Raw genomic sequence first — 6,644 nt, 5'->3', positions numbered from 1 at the left:
AATTTTATGTCTTATAGGATTTATACTGAGTTCAATATTGTATAACTGTATTAATTCAACTGTGAACCTAAAAATTTACAGCCACTTTTGAAAGAGATGTATCCTTGCTCTGGAGTGTGTTACTGAATATGTTAAAGCTGTAATGAAATGCTTCTAAAAAAAAAAAAACTTGAAAATAAAATTTGAAAATTAAAAAAAAAAAAAACTCTAGATTAAAAGAATGTCTTACCTAGTTGGTGGAAAAGCAGTTTGGGGAATGTTGGATAAAAGTGGCATCTATCAAAGCCGGCACCCGGAAGGTCAACGTGTGAAGGTGGCAGTTGGAACGCGGGTTTGGCTCAGCTGTTGCCATGGGTGCCACGACCCTGGACTGAGGTGGCGGTGGGAAGCCCACGGCAGTCGGCAGCTATGTCATGGAGGACGGTGGGGGAAATGGCAACAAGACCAGGGGCGGCTTAGCCGGCTTCTTCTGAGAGGGAGGAACCCAGTACTCGCCCGCCGCCTATCTGGCTGGCATCCCACTAACTGATATGAATCCTGTGTCTCATTTAAATGTGGATCCACGATATCTCATTCAGGATACTGATGAGTTTATTTTACCATCTAATAAAACCCGGGACAGCTAATAAAACCGGGACAGATTTGAACTAGCCTTCTTCACCTTTGGAGGATGTTGCATGACTGATTTTGTGTTTGGGGCAATGGATGGTCTTCGGCTAAGATTGAAGGAAACCCAGGACATGGCCGGGTCCAAACCAAGAAATGTACAGATTTTGAATATGGTGACTAGGCTAGGGTCACTTTGGGCTAATACTTTAGGTTCTCTGGCTTTGCTCTGTGGTGCATTTGGTGTCACCATTGAGAAAGCACGAGGTGCAGAAGATGACCTCAACACAGCAGCAGCTGGAACCATGACAGGCATGTTGTATAAATGTACAGGTGGTCTTCAAGGAGTGGCACGAGGTGGTCTGGCAGGACTGACACTTACCAGCCTCTATGCACTATATATAACAACTGGGAGCACATGAAAGGCTCCTTGCACCAACAGTCACTCAGATTTTGCCACCTCAGGAATGGGGGACATTTCAAAGTCATCCAGATCAATTAATAAGTCAGGCTGGAGTTGCTTTCTCTCATGTACCTATAATTACTTTGAACAATTGGAGATTCTGATTTGCTGTATTGAAGATCTTGCCCTTAGAGAGTTGAAGCCAAACCCTTTGGTGGCTCACCCTAGCAATGTGTTTTCTTCTCCTTTGGAAATGATCTTGTGTTTCTCTTTCCTACCCCCTAAGCTGGAAAACCACTTACTCTCAGAATTCAGGCCACACTTATTTTCAACACTTTACCACCATGTTTATTCATCTAAAAGTCTGAAACTAATGTTACCCAGTATTCCAAATAAAGGGTGAAAATAGGAAAAAAAAAAAAAAGTGGTATCTATCTTTAATATGACCTGGCAACACAGATGTTTGTACATGTTAAACCTCATCAAACAGTTCATTTTCAGATTAGCTCATTCCATTGTATCTAAATTGTACCTCAGCAGATTTTACTTTTTTAAAAACACACAAATATAATTCACAAACCACAAAATTGGTGCACAGCATATGCAGGAATTCAATCTCTAGGATTCAATTCCAAGGACCAGCTCTTTCATAGTGTGATATTTTAGTATATTCCGAGTTGCGAAAACATTAGTTATCTAATTTGGTAATATTTCACTGCCCTCTAAAAGAACCTATACCTATTTAGCAGCAATCACTCATTCACAACCTTCCCTTAACTCTGCCAGTCTTAAATAAGTAGTATCTGCCGGCTCTGTAGATTTGTGGGGGTTTTTGGTTTTGTTTTGTTTTTAACCAGATATGCCACATAAACGGATCATGAAGCCTATACTGTGGCTGACCAACGGAGGAAGGTAAAATTGGCAATTTTGTCTGTCATCCCGAGCATTGCCAGCGGTGAGGTTACAACTCCCAGAAGCGTCCAGAACTCAGGTGGCCACTTAGCCACGTCGGCCAACAGGCTCAGTTCAAAAGTCATTTAAGCAACTTTCTTCCACTAGGCCCATGCCACGCATTTACCGGCTCTAGACTACATTTCCCAGCAATGCTTGGGGCGCTACTCAACTTCCGGCGCGAAGCTGGCGACTGGGTCTCCTTTCTCAGGGAACGTACATTGACTCCCTGGGGTTGGCCGGTACTATGGAGGACGCTTGCCTCCAGGATGTGGGCCCTGCGTTGAGGGAGAGTTTCGGTCTTAGCCTACATCTTCATGGATCTAGGAGACTCAGGCCTGCAATTCCGACGCGCAGCGAGACCCTCGGCCTAGTACAGACTGTATCCTGGCAGGAATCCGAGAATGGGCGCCATTTTTCCCTCCAGGTCCCATCGCGGACTCCATTTCCCAGAAGCCTCCGCGCGCGCAAGGCAGCCCCTTCTTTTGCCTGCGGGACCCTCGGCGTCCGGGGAAGAGAAAGTGCGCGGTGAGCGGCTTAGACCCTGGTTAGGCTCTACAGGTGCGTCCTTGGGGTCCGGCCAGGCCGGATCCGAGGTGTCAGGCCTGTGGGGATTGGTCTGGCTGGGGAGCGGTCGCCAGCTGTTGGCTTCAGTGTACGTGTGACTGGAGGTGACTTGGGCACAGTATGAGCGCCTGTGATTTTTGTTTCTCTGGTGGGTGTGTCCTTGGCAGTGAACTTGCGCAGAACTTTGTGTGCGCGTGTGCACCTTAGTGTGATTTGACTGATAGTACATAACGGTATAACTCCGAGGGATATGCTAGAGAATCAGTAATTTTGCATCCGTGGCAGTTAGCCTGAGGGGGGGGCAGAGAGAGAGGGGGAGACACGGGAGAGAGAAAGAGGGGGGAGAGGACGGGGGGGAGGGAGGGAGAGAGGGAGGGGAGGGGAGGGGAGGGAGACAGACACTGGATGCCTGTTCTATGTAAGAATGCCCGAATGATTATGTAACTCTATAGAATACTGTGATGTCAGAGTGACTGTATGTCCTAGTGTTGTTTTACTTTGGATGCGTGATTGTGTATAATGTTCATTAGGGAAACTGGAGGGAACTTTAACGGTTGTGTGGCTCTGTATGAATGTGATATTTTGACCACTTGTAGCAGTGTGGTTTTGCGTGGTGTTGTATTTGGGAGTTCTGTAAACGTGTGGATGGGACTGTATCCTTAGGGTGGATGTGTAACTGTGACTGTGACCATGTGCTGTAGTGAGTAAAGTGTGTTTGTGAGGGTGTTTGGGGTCCCTGTGGTGGGTGAGTGACAGCAGCATTGGGAATGTAGATGTCTCTGCCCACTTGACTCCAGTTTTCTGTCCTAAGAGACCCCAGTGAGGGGAGGACAGATTCCAGTCTTGGACAGCATAGATGACATTCCTCCTCTAACTCTAGAAATGCTCATGACAGCCTAGACTTCTCTGATCTTCCTCCATTCCTCTTCTCCATGGGTGATAGATGTGAATCCAGAGTGACCTTAAAGGCCCGGGACTCCATGATTCCTTTATTTCTTTCTCTGCTCTGCTCCTCCAGAGGGAAAAGGAGAACAGCTGTTGACCAAGCCAAACTTGGATTTCCTTTTTGTTTGTCTCTGGAATGGTCTTAACATAGGTTCATCAAGTGACGTGTTTCTTCATATTTTCCATTCATGAAAATGGTGGGAAATCCTGAGATGGACTCAGCCAGTGTTCTCTCTGACATCCCTGTCTATATAATGTCCATATATTAATTTAGGAAATAGTCGACTTTTTTTCTTCTTTCTTTTGTTTTTGTTGTTGTTGTTGTTTCGGCCTTTTTGAGACGGGGGTCTCCCTGTAGCCCCAGCTGACCTGGAACTCAGTATGCAGACCAGGCTGGCCTTGAACTCACAGAGCTCTACCTGCCTCTGCCTCCTGAGTGCTGGGCCTAAAGGCATGCGCCACCACGCCTGGCACATTTTTTCTTGTACACTAAGTTTTTGCTTCTTTCTAAATACACAACCAAAACGTGATTATTTCAAAGAATGTGGGAAATGAACAAAGGTAAGCTTTTACTACCTAGAAATAACCACTGTCAAGTTTTTGATCAATTTTCCTTGTAGTGTATGTTATTTTCAAGCATTAACCATTTCATATCTTATATTTCTACTAAAAAATTATGCATACCTGTTGTGTAGTGTGGTTTTTTGGTTTATTTTTTTGCTATAGAATCTCACGTATTCCAGGCTGGTCCTGGGCTCACTGTGTGTGGCTGAGGGTGACCCTGTACTTCTTGTTCTCCTGCCTCCACCTTCTGAGTGCTGGGATTCCATGTGTGCACTGCATATAGCTTTGGTTTTCTTTTTTATAATTCCTGAACATACGTACATACAGAAAAATACTTAAAATATGGACATGAAGCTTAAGAAGCGTTTGTAAGGAGAACGACTGCGTGACAAAATCTTGCCTCGGGATGCCAGAAGCTTCTGTTAGCCCTTCCCCCAAAGCAATCCGTCACCTCGAGCCCTTACAGGACTTGCCCTCTCTTTGGCAGTCCTTGTTTTCTTGTTGGTTCTAAAAATCACCCCATTTCTACTTTTGCACAATATGGTTTAGCTTTACCTTTTTAACTTTATATAAGTGAAATTGTGCTGTGTAACATTTTTGAATTTTTTATTTTGTTGGTTCTATGTGTTTTGTTTTGAGACAAGAGTCTCACTGTGTAGCCCAGGCTGGCTTCAAACTCTAGCTTCTCCTGCTAGAGAACTCTTCAGCCTCCTGAGAACTAGGTTACAGGTATAAGCTACCACAACCTGTTCTGTGCAAGACTCAGCGTTGAAGCTTGCTTTTCTTTAAGTACCATATGTGAGACTCACCTTGTAAAAGATAACTGTAGTTTGGGCATTCTTAGATTCTTTTTTTTTTTTTTTTTTTTTTTTTTTTTTTTTTTTGTCTTTTTGAGATAGGGTCTCCCTGTAGCCCCAGCTGGCCTGGAACTCACTATGTAGACTAGCAGGCTGGCCTTGAACTCAAAGAGATTCCTCTGCCTCTGTCTCCTAAGCACTGGGACTAAAGGCGTGTGCCACCACACCTGGCTCAGTTTTAGATTCTAATGAAAAGGGCTGCTTTTAAAATATTTTTACTGGTATCCTGGCATAGGAAGGAACAGCTGGACCACAGTATTTATGTTTAACAATTTACAATAAGCTTTTTTACGACTTAAGTTCAATATCCAGCATGGCAAAAGAAAAGCAAAAACCAGTATATCTTACAACCACCCAGTGTCTGTGATTTTCAAATGCAGACTCTAATTCGGAAATGCCTTGAGAATAGTTGTTGAATTGCACCAATGGCCACAAATCACTTTCTGGTCCACTCTGAGTCCTGCATGAGATTCTCTCTGTGGGACACAGGGTGTCACTGCCCTGTTGTGTGCTGCCCTTCCTTAAGTCTTCTAAACTGATCGTGGAAGAGATATTTTAACATAGTGTTGTAGATTGAAAACTAGTGCTAATAATAAGAGAAATAAAGAAGGCACAAATTCTGTTTGGAAATTAATAGAGCTTTGCATATTTAAAAAAAACGGATGGAAGATGCATTGGGAAAAGATTTCATTTAGTAAGAGTATAAATGAAATATTTGAGCTAGGCTAGTGAGATGGCTCAGTGTGTGAAGGTGCTTGCTGTGAGAGCCTGGTCGATCCCTGGGGAAAGAGAGAATTAGCTCCACAGAGTTGTCCTCTAATCTCCACATGCAGACTGTAGCAAGTGGAAACACATCATGAACACACACACACACAAATAAATAAATAAATAAATAAATAAATAAATAAATAAATGGTATGAGGTAACTAGGAATTATGTGAGTAAGAAATGGGAAAGATCCAGCATGACACAGGTGCACTTACATGCATGCAGGCAGTGCAGTCATACATATGAAATAAAAGAAGTAGAAATGATCCATGTGAAGAAAAAAAAAACCTTCAAATTATTCCAGAGGAGCACAAACATTGGCTTTAATGAATAGAAAGGTATTCTGTGTTCTAGGGAACCAAGACCCAATATCATAAAGAGGTGGGAGCTCCTTAATCTCTCCCTCCCTCCCTCCCTTCTTTTCTCTTCCTCCCTCCCTCCCTCCTTCCCTCTTTTCCTTCCACCTGGCACTTTAGCATTGAGTTACACTTTCAACCCCTTCTTTCTTTACACAGAGTCAGGAAAAATGCTGGAGCCTGGTTTGGTGGCACACGCCTTTAGATCCAGTACTCAGGAGGCAGAGGAAGATAGATCTCTGCGAGGTTGAGACCAGCTTGGTCTATGTAGCCAGTTCCAGCCCAGCTGGGGCTATAGATAGACCCTGCCCCCACACACACACGCAAAAAGGTTTGAAAAATTGATCTAATTTCATAATGGAAAAGTAATTTGAAATACCAAGAAACTTTTGGAAAAGATAGGTAGTGAGAGGTCTTCTTTTATTTTTATTTATTTTTGTTTTTTTAACCATTTTTAAAATTTTTAATAACTACATGATTAGAAGAAGCATTTCACTACAGATTTAACATATTCAGTAACACACTCCAGAGCAAGAGTACATCTCTTTCATAAGTGGGTGCAAGTTTCTAGGTTCATAGTTGAATTAATACAGTTATACAATATTGAACTCAGTATAAACCCTGTAA

General features: G+C 43.3%; 1 protein-coding gene and 1 pseudogene across 1 annotated transcript in view; both read left to right on the top strand.

Moving 5' to 3' along the window:
* The first annotated feature begins 413 nt into the window (after positions 1-413).
* On the top strand, positions 414-1,108 carry LOC103750782 (annotated as a pseudogene).
* A 1,048-nt stretch (positions 1,109-2,156) lies between these two features.
* Positions 2,157-6,644, top strand: part of LOC103750781 (zinc finger protein 383) — a 52,881-nt gene continuing 48,393 nt past the window's right edge. The window contains exon 1 of the mRNA XM_029556511.1: positions 2,157-2,521. The gene's annotated coding sequence lies outside the window, so the exon portion shown is untranslated. The remainder of the gene's footprint in view (positions 2,522-6,644) is intronic.

The sequence above is a fragment of the Nannospalax galili genome, unplaced genomic scaffold (genome assembly GCF_000622305.1).
Source record: "Nannospalax galili isolate Female #2095 unplaced genomic scaffold, S.galili_v1.0 scaffold886, whole genome shotgun sequence".
Classification (NCBI taxonomy): Eukaryota; Metazoa; Chordata; class Mammalia; order Rodentia; family Spalacidae; genus Nannospalax; species Nannospalax galili.
Note: the sequence above shows the minus strand (reverse complement) of the source record. Positions and strands in the feature narration are given on the sequence as shown.